The 10,713-nt window shown below is 44.6% G+C and overlaps 1 pseudogene; it reads right to left on the bottom strand.

Moving 5' to 3' along the window:
- Positions 1 to 1,861: 1,861 nt before the first annotated feature.
- Positions 1,862 to 2,036, bottom strand: LOC144130716 (U2 spliceosomal RNA; annotated as a pseudogene).
- Between the last annotated feature and the right edge of the window lie 8,677 nt (positions 2,037 to 10,713).

The following is a 10,713-nucleotide window of genomic DNA, read 5'->3' on the forward strand; positions in this document are numbered from 1 at the left end:
CATCGCATGCATGACATAATGCACGACACCTTCGGATAAGCGGTATTCCGGTGCTCCCTAAGCGCAATTTAAACATCGGTGGCTCGTTTTACGCGCCGCACAGACACGGTGAGGAATATTATGTACCAAGTGTTTAGGCTTTAACCTAATGATAACCTTCAATTCAAGCCAAATTAATAAACAAATGCTCTGCATACAAATACCTACTGATGGCAAACTGCGCGTTTAAGTTCTTCGCTACGGTTTAACTTAACTACTTACCTTTGCTAAGACACGGTATACTGCCGTGGAATACCTTTCCAGCACGAATATTCGAAGCCGACGTAGTTTCGGAAAAATAATTAGAAAGCTATGCCCGAAGACATATAACGTGGGCGGTCGTTACGCATTTGGCGTGCGCTTTGAATAAGCGCAAGGACCGGAATCATCAGAGAAATCCCACAGGCTGCGTCATTTGCGGATGCATGAACGCAGACACCAGAGGCGGGCGCTCATAGCAGAAGAGCAGAACCTGCCCAGCAGAAAAGAGGAGGTTCCTTTTTCCACGGCGTACACTACCGACGCCGATCCAGGGCTTTGGTCGACTAAGCGCAAAGAGCTTTTCCTCATTTCCGCTTCTTTGGGGCGCCGTTCCATGTTTTCTTTTGTTTTGGCGCCCCTTTATTAAGGCTGCTCTTCCTACTCGCCAAGCAAATTGCAATTACGGCGAGCTCAGCCGAAGAGTGTTCTGACGCGTCTCGAGTGCGGTCTGCTCTGAATCGCCAGTACTCAGAAGCTTCTCGCTTCTGCACTACTCCATTATTCGAGCCTTATTATTCTATTGCGTGCAGCATTCATTTTATTTGTGCCTGTGGTCCACTATTGTGTTTGCTTTGAGAGATGGAGTACTCTTATATTGATTATACTAGCTTTCGCAGAACCATGCAGCCGAATGAAGCGTTCGTTCATGAAAGGGAAAGAAAATAGTTGAATGATTATTTTTGGCTTCACTAAAGGTCTCAGTATGGTTAGCGAATGCTTAATTCCCACCGTAATTTCTCGCTGTTTAGAACCAAGGACGCTTTACAGTCGAATGTGAGAAAAGCCACGCACACGACACGCCTTAAATTGGTGCCGGTAATTCGTTGAAAGCACTTTCCACAAAGGGCAAGTGTAGTGAGCTGTCAATGATAGTTTAACTCATGGCTGCCTAAACGAACCTGCTTTCTTTTTCAACTAAAAAAAATGTCTGGCATGAAACACTACATTTACTAAAGTGTAATTTCAATAAACTTGGTTTTACGTGAATGTGGTTATTGGTGGATGCACGGGCCTTATTTGCACATGAATATGCTGAAAAAAAAAAATCGGCGCAGAATGAGAAAGCGTCCAAAAGTGGATCAAAGTTACGCCTCATGAGAAATGATTCGATGAGCAAGTTTATTTAGGTGTAAAACTCAAGAACACAAGAACTTTGTTTTTGCCAAGAGCTGGTGCTGAAGCTGATTCCACTGATTAATTTCGTTTTATAGAAGTATTTGCTACAGTAAGTGCATGACCTCCGTAACTGGTATGCCAGCCTACCGACGCGTCGAGTGTCTTTGTGAAATACAAGGTGGCTATCAATACAGCACTTCTTGATCTCCCGAAATATGCCCACTTTGAGTAAATTAGTGCGTTTCATTTATTAATTTTATTTATCTATTTACTCACGCAGGTTTCATTAAATAGCTGGGTCTGTGTGTCTGTTGTTGCCAGGAAGAAAGAAAAGGAAAGTGCACAGGCCTGCTCACTGGCTTAAGCCGAGCCACAATCGCTACCACGTGCAGAAAGAAGGAGAGTTGAAAGATGGGATAGAAAGACAGGATAGTAAAGACGCGCTAAAGACAAGGCTGATCCCGGAGGTAGTGCAATACCGGGCCAACCGGTGGCGGGAGTGAAGCATCCTTCAAACTCTCCGCCACATTTCCAAAAATAAGTCCAATTGGACCCGTAACAGATACTCTACGGGGTCCGGACATTCGCGCATGTCCTCATAAAATAGCTGGGGAAACAACTCTGCCGACTAAGGCCTGTGGCTGACCCTCGTCCTTCACTACGTAACAGCGGAAACAGAAGGTGTTTTGGCCCCAAAACTCTGTACTGCAGCCACTTCGAATGTACTTTCACCTTGGAGTGAACAAAATGAATAAACATTTAAAAGATGGTTTTATTAATCCAGGTGCAATTTTATCAAACCTAAACATAACATCAAGGAATGGTCAAAAATACCTAGGGCAGCCATATACCGCAAGGAAACTTGATACGCTGCACACCCAGAATTTGTTTTTTCTTCTGCAAAAACCCAGCAGCTTCCTGCCAAACAGCGCATTTCTTTACTCTCAGTGAGTCTTCATCTTGAACACAACTTGCACTTGGAATCAGCTGACCAGCAAATTCTCCGCGTAAATTTTAGGAGAACTGCATAATTAAGTCATGCACTTATTTAAGAACCCCTTTTCTGCAATCAGAAAGGCGGCACCAAATCCAGGATGTCCAAACACATGTTCAGATGTCCAAATGAGTAATAACATGGAAATGATTTGTGTATGACAATTTAAGGCCATCAGGTATTTTATTTTTATATAACATAGACACGCAACAACATACTCCTGTTAAAATCACCGCGTCAACGACTATTTCATTTTTATGAAACGAGTCACAATGCACGTGCAGTCTAAAGATTAGGTTTGTATAGGTAGGAAGAGATATAACGATCCGAAGTGCGTGGTCGCTTTCTTGCTGTTACATTGACACCGTATCATACACTGCGGTGAACTTCCGAGCACCTGTCAGAGCATATGTGAAGATTGCATTTGCTTTGAAAGAAACTTGGGGTCACTAGTGATGAGCACAATCAAGCGATCACGAGAGATATTGGCTAAGAAGCTGCTTTGCATAATGTGCTCGGGACGTTGGTGCATATCACTAGTGATATGATAATACCGCCATGTTAGGCGGTCTAACCATCCGCCTCCCACAGCGCAAGGTTGTACGCCAGTGAGCACTGGCTATAGCGCATTGACATAATATTCCCATGGAAGCGGAAATAAAGCAATGCACCGTGCCAGAAAGCAGAAAAAAGACATTGCGCTTCCGAGCCAAATAAAGAAATAACCGAAAGAACATCTTGATTGGTTCTATTGCCGCTATATTTTTTTTTTAATTCGCACCTTGTGCATCTAGTATGGGCCACAGAGCTCGAGTAAAAAAATGCACTGACAAGTAGCCGTTTGCCGCAGTTGCTGCATAAAAAAAATTAGATGTGCGTGCTAGGATAGCGTACAAAGTTGCCATAACCATTTTACGGGAATGCTTGTGCACAAAATTCGATAGTTGGAGCCAGTCGGAGCTGGCTCGTTATGCAGAGGAGTTCAAATATTTATCATGTAAGTGCACACTTATCACGAACAATGCTGGGTTCAACAAATGGCCATGTCATTACCGGTATGGTTTATTCAGTGACAGTTTATGATCGGTGAGAAACTGGGAAAATTGTTAAGCTGCTAATTTAACCACGAGAAAAATGTATTGTGCCTCGAAGTTAGAGCAGGATAGCTATATGAGCATGTCTCGGAATTTAGTCATGAGACTTTGCGGAGATATTACTACAGAAATAAAATGGCATCAATTAGTGCACACAATCTTAATCACAATATATTGTAGCGCTAGTGAAAGGGCATTATATCTGACGTTTCTACGCTCACCTCCGTTTGCAAGTTACCGATATCCCTCCTTTATTGTGAGAGAAGGCACCCCACAGTAAACGCTGCGGCGTGGACTACACGTCGGTGAGTCATCACACGCAAATGATAGAAGCTATACCTGCCCTTCATGTCACTGGTGGGCAACACTTTTAAAATAAGGAGTCTTATGGTATTGACGACAGGAGGGAAACCGAAGTGCACGTGTTATGAATTCTGATTGCACAGTAGAAAAATGATCGCGGAGTCTCACGTCTGCGAATGATTGATTCTTCTTTAGTTTTCTGGACACGGGACATCTGAAAGAGGCCGTTATTTTGTGAGTTTATTGGAAATTCCATCACAGCAGAGGACAATAAAAACGCTTTTTCTTTTCAGTAGAGTATAATTTTTCACAAAAAAATATATATGGTATTCACACGAAATCTAGCGAAAGACAAGTGCTAATTGGAAATAAATCAGAGACGCATTGGTCTTGTAGCGTACACAGATAGACTAATATTGATAGTGACAGCCTATGTAATTAATATTTGTATTCCACAAACAGTGTGATGGGTTTCTAAAGATCGAGATGCAAAGGATCACATGAGTAAAGCCCTGGTTTAGCCGAAGAGGAAGTCTTGCTAGCCCTTCACTTGGCATGCATCGACCAACCTTTCATATCATTGCGTTATTTCAGGCCACTGTACTTAAAAGAGTAATAGCTATTGCGCTTTTTTTTCTTTCTTGGTGTTTACATACAAGATTACGTTCTTCAAAGGTTAAAAAAACTGTCACCATTAGGCTGCGCTAAGGCCTGCTAAGATTGTACACATTTCTTCACTAATGAGTTTTATTAGCGGCACTGTGATGAACCTAGTGACTAAAATTCTACTCACAAACGCAAGCGAAGAAATGCTTTTCGGAATGAAACTATGAAAACTGGACCCATCACTCACGGCGCACCATTAGGTCCTCCTGTGGAAGACGATTACCTGACTTCGAAATTTTCCCAGAATAAAACGACTCTATTTTCATTTAAGGTGGCTGCAGGTATGAAACGGTATTTCAAAACGAACAACCTCTAAGCAGGATATTAGCGCAAACGACGGGAAGATTGGGGATGATGCGGCCCTTGCCCTCGTAAAACAAGTGCTCGGCTGCGCAGCGCTAATCGGCGCAGCGCTAGTCCTTTCCACAAAAAAAAAAGAAATTTGTAGCAGTTGAAACAAGCAACAAAGAAAGGAGACTTTCTTTCTGATCGCTGTCAGTGAATTCATCTGCGGCTTAAAGATATCTTAGCCTTCACAATAAAAAGAAACGCCCCTACGTAACTAATGTTTCTTTAGTGTAAGTTCAAATTTTGGCTGCTTGCACACGGCGCTGGAGACGGCAGGTAGAAACAGTGAGCAGCCATTTATTATGACGTGTTAACATCACACGTTTTGCATATGTTTGACGTTGGAATGTGAAAAAAGAGCTTCTTGCACAAATCCCGAAGAAATGTTAGTTTCGTCTGGAGCCATTAAGAAGCATGGTGGCAGCGGTGTGATCAGTATATGTGATCGTAGTTAACATCATCGTTAAAAATCCAATTTTTTAAGGAAACTCATTACGAACTTACAAGGGTTCAAATGTTAAGACTGTTAATGAACTCAAAGTTCACAATGACGAAAAAACGCCCGCTGCGCTAGGAGGTGTTGGTCCGGCTGGTTAAATATCATCAGCCATCTGTACGCCGTCCCATTTTACTGCTAAATAAGAGGAAGAACCACTAAACCACGATACAAATACATAAAATACGCTGATCCCCACAAAAGCTATTCTTTAGCGAGTGCGTTGAAAATGCGAGCCGCTAGAAATAAAAAAACGAATAACAGGTGGTTATGAATGCAAAAAAAAAAGGTTGAAATTAGGTGCTCAATAGACTTAAAAAGATGTTCAAAAGAAGCTACGGTGAAAGCGCTGTAATTAATGACTGAAAAAGTAAACCGCTGTGCTGCGAGGCGAGAAAGCAGCCAAGGCTATACTCAAGTCGTTAAAAAATTCAATTATCACTTCATTTCCGAAATATCTGAGATGCACGGAAATGAATAACGAAGAAATCGCAAGCTTGCTTTTCTTTGTTTCCTTTATAAAAACTCAGACCACTCAAATTGTAGGAAAAAAAAAGAAACCAGGGGACTCAAGAACCGTAGTAAGAAACCGACGCCGTGTTTCTTCTCCACGAAGCGAGGTCAAACCGAGGCGTGATTGCGCCATTAGCCAGATGTCCTTAATACGATTTAAAACGCTTCGCCTGTTATTCTTTATTTCCTCTCGTGGCATGCATGACCTGTTTGGTGTCACCGAGTAAAGTAGGCTTTTGAAATATCTCAGTTCATTTTTATGTGGGAAGATTGTACTGCTTCACTGCCGCTTGCAGTGAGCTTTCGTGCAGCGCTTGCTTGTCACTGCTTTCGTGGGTCGTGTTTCCTCCATTTGTCATTTTAATGATGAAATAAGTAAGGACGTTTCGGCCTCGTGACTAAATCAGTAGAGAAGGAGACCCTTAGCCAACGCTTTAGGGGATACGCTCGCGATCGCTCGTAATTAGATTTCATTCAAGGCCGAGTACGTTGAGGTGCAGCACTGTATATGGCGAGCACTTGCAACTTGCCTGTTTTTGAATGCATATCGCTCCAATTATTGGCTTGGAATAGCTAAATTTTTTGCTAAAATATATTACGCAATTAATTCTGACCTTTAGGTGCCGTAAAATGAAATGTGTGATTAGTTTTCACAGGGCACATTGCGATGTATACATTCTACGAAAAACGTACCTGCTTCCCTACAAAGCACGTGCTATGTTTCCATGAGACCCGGTGGCCTGAATTGAGAGGTGCACAAAACACAATGGCAAGATGAAGTCAGCAGTGGCGTTTGAAAATTACACATGAATACAAATTACTGCGAGTATGAGGCTTTAGCTCTAGATCCTACGAAAAAGTGGCCTTGTGGGAGCGAGAACATTAGCTGAAAAAATGTGTTATTGTTGAGAGTTGTGAACCCGACAAAACTACATATGATACAGACGGTCCCAGCGGCGGAGGCCCCCAACTATTTCTGGCTGCACATACCTTTTAGTAAGGTCTGAAAGCTATTTCTTGACTTGTTTAACAGCTAACTGCTTTCATATGCGATCTCAGGGGTCCACAACAAAACCCTTGGATTTATAATCAACAGAAAAATAGCGCAATCGCTGAGGCACTATTGCTGATCCTCAAATTAAAACCGAAATGCGTCTCACGCTAGTCATATTGTTAGCACTGCCCATCAAGCAAAATAGTTGCATTCCGCTTAGCTCACAAAAATGTTCTGACCTGACCTGAAATTTTCAACTACAATTTATGAAATCTCATTAGTGTGAAATATATGTTAGGGATATCTGGAGTGGCAACTGGCCAACGTTCCTTTATATGCAATTGAACATATATTTTATTTAAGAAGCTGAAATTGTCAAAATCAACAATATTTCGTAGAAGATATAATTTGCCTTTCTAAAGTTAACTAGTTTCATCGATCATTGTTGACTTCGGTTTCCAGCAGGATTTTCAAGCTTATTATCTGAGTGCCTAACCCAAAAATGGTATGAATTTAATCAGTTATATGCCTGCCGGCCGTGCATCTGGAAAAACTGCGTTTAAAATAGGAGTACAGAATAAACATCATAGCGAAGTGAGGAGCTAAATAAGAAGAGTTTTTTTGTTAGTTCGGAATAGTTAGGGTAAGGCAGGACAGCTAAGTGGTATGTGGCTGCCTAGTCACTTGCCAAAAACACATTAGCAACATTAGCAGCTGGTGGCCATGCAGCTGCAACACAGAATTTTCTGTTCTAATATGATGCAAAATGACTGCGCCATGCACGAAAATAGCTTGCGAACGGTCAGGTTAAGGTATTTCTGTTGTTTCCGTATGTCTCGCTCTTCAACTTGCGCCTGAAACCTGCTACATGACGGAAATTGAAAAAAACATTAAACTTTAGGCCTTTTTGCTCATGGCTCATGTTTTGCCAGAAGATAATCCACGCATGTTTATCTAGATCATGCGCTATGTCATGAATGTTGGCAGAAAAAGCAACATGAAATCCAAGCATTATATCTTCGTACATTAAAGTGTGTAGTAATGGCAAGCACTCGAAGTTTTCTTTCGTTTGATGAAGCCTTTATTGTTTTAAAAACAGAGATGCCGGGCGCAGTAGCCATTAGCAGTAAAAGAAGTAGCAATGTAATCCGTGCTATAACTAGGCTACCCTAGCCCAGGAAAGCATGCGTGCAGACCCGTGTTTCGTAGCCATAAGAAAATAATGATTTTTGAGAAAATGTATTCTTTAAGTGCAAAAGCATTAAACCTGTGGTCCTGAACCGAGCAAAACCATCTAGCGTTTGTTTGTCTCTATGCCCGAGAGCAACCTGGATCGCACAAATTCCACCGGTGGAGCACCTGCCATCGCAGGGCAGTGGCGCACCGCTTAACTGCTGCGCCACTGCGCCAGGAGTGGTATGACGACTCCCAGGGATCTATGAATGTTGAATAGAGAAACGTCCATACTGCATATAAGGTTATGTTTCGCTTTCGCACTGTATACAAATCTCGCAAAAATTATCTTGCATTTTCATTCATGCGCGTGCCCCGTGTTGTAACCCGGGACGGCGAGTAACGGCATGTGGTAGCTGGAAAATGACACGCAATTCGTGCTGATGAAATGGATGTGTCATGTAAAAATCTAGTAAATGCAAGTGCCGGTTCTGGCGGTGGCTTGGAGACTTGGAGAGGGCTGTTAACAATGCTAACACCAAACAGTTTGTGCATAAACTTCGGTAAACGCTGCGATTGCTAAGCGTCGACGTTTAAGTTCAGAAGTGTGTCGAGGGAAACGTCAAAGTACCCTGATGCGCACGTCAACATTAGCGTACTGCATGCAGACCATGGGATGAAATCTTTAATATCTTTCTGGGTGGTGTTGTGCAAAATGTACACGCAGGCTGCCACTACTTCTCGACCACTTATATTGCACCACGGCATAGATGTCTCACCACGTGAGGCTTGTTTCTACAGCTGTGATGTCTGCACGACGTGTTTCCCGTGCGCCTTTAGGTAAACAGCGACGCCGCCAGCTGGAACGTTGTGACACAAATCAACGCAGACGGTTCCGTCCAGAGCATGAGGCTCATCCATCCAGGTCAGCGCTTTTGCCAGGGTGAGGACATCGCCTGAAAGCAGACCATGACGGTGACATGAGAGCGACAGCACGTTCAGCGACGCCATGGTCACACCAGCAGCAATCCCATCGTGGGCATAAAGGTTCAGGCCCTCCCGTACACTGTTTGCAACCGGTGGTCTTCGGGTCACTTCCTATTGACCATCAGCTAAAGGTTCGGGAAAGCCATGGCAGGAGGGAACTGGAAATCCCCGCTGGCATTTTTCAAGTAGAGACGCTACAGGGACGTTTCCCGCGAAAGTGCCACGTTGATTAGAGCCTGAGGATGCGAATGCTTCACCTCGTCGAATGTCGCTAAGGGTTATAAGTTGTGACCGAACTCGCCTGCATTAATGAAAAGTGGGTCCTCATGCAGGCGAGGCCCAGGTTCTTCTTGATGGTCACTGCAGTGTATGTTTTCTTCGTAACTGGTTCCCAGGACTCGTCGAGTATTTAGCGGCGGGCTTTCACGTGTGCTTTCCATTTAGCTCGTAGCATCATGTCTGACATTATTATACCTGATACCTGATTTAATACCACCTGCGGCTCCTTGGACCCAATATATTAAACTTATTTTTGGATAATGGCGGAGTGCTTGAAGCATTCTGGCACGGGTCGGCCCGGTATTGCACTGCCTCCGGGATCGGCCCAGGGCATAATAGCGGGCGCCTTTTAAAGCGAAAGCTTTATTGGCCGCAAACTTGAGATTTCGCCGTGGCGGTACTCCATCGAGGCACGTGACGTCACAACAGCCGCCTCACCGCGGAAGGTTACTGTGCTTCGTGCGCTCGCCGCGCCATCTGGCATGACGTCACACCGCGCCGCTCGCCGCCGCCACCGTTTGGTGGGACGTGATACCGCGTTCCTCGTCGTTGCGCTCGCCTCCGCTCGCTTCGACAGCTGCGTCGCATGCGTGATAAGATGTCAGAGGATTGAAAAGGAGAGCTGGCGTGCGCCGCAACCACAGTTGATGCTACTGTATGGACGGCGATAATTCTGATAAGCAGGAGGCCAGGAATCGACAGCGGAACGAGATGAAGAAAAAACGAATCGCCCGGCAAACAGACGAACAGCGCGCCGAACGACTGGCTAAACGCCGCTGTGAATATGCCGCCGCGAGAAAGGCACGTTTAACGTCCGGTGTCTCGACCGCTAGCAGCAGCGGCAGCAGCCGGAAGAGAAACCCGAGTCCGGCTTCACTGAAGATGGCCCATGATGAACGATGGAATGCGACCAAGAGACTTCAGCGGCGGGCTCAAGAAACCGAAGAGCAACGTGCCGTTAGACGAGAGAATAGGCGTAAGAGTGACGCGACCCCTTCAATCCTTGGATAGCCTCGGTGCTGAAATCAAACGTGGACCTACAGGTCATACTGGACGTTTATGCCTGTGCTTCATACGTTGTGGAATATGTGAACAAGGCCAACCGGGGAGTTTCACACTTGCTTTCGCTACATATATCCTGGCATAGCCGAGCTAATACACTGCCATTTTTTTCTTTCTATCTTTGCTCTCCTATCGTTTCACTCTCCAACTTTCAGCATACGGCAGCGCACGTGTTTCGGCTTGAGCCAGTTGGCAGGCCCGTGCACTTTCCTTTTCTTCCTATCACCAACAGCAACCGGTTGCCGGTTCTGGACACTGCAGCCACGATGCACAGGCACCGAAAACGTGCAGTCTTCCTCGATATGTGTGCTCTCTAGAATGCACTCGCGTCTCGCGTGCCGCCAGTGCTCTCGCACTGGAAGTTCCCCCCCCCCCCCCCCCCACTACT

This window comes from Amblyomma americanum, chromosome 4, assembly GCF_052857255.1.
Source record: "Amblyomma americanum isolate KBUSLIRL-KWMA chromosome 4, ASM5285725v1, whole genome shotgun sequence".
In the NCBI taxonomy this organism is placed as follows: domain Eukaryota; kingdom Metazoa; phylum Arthropoda; class Arachnida; order Ixodida; family Ixodidae; genus Amblyomma; species Amblyomma americanum.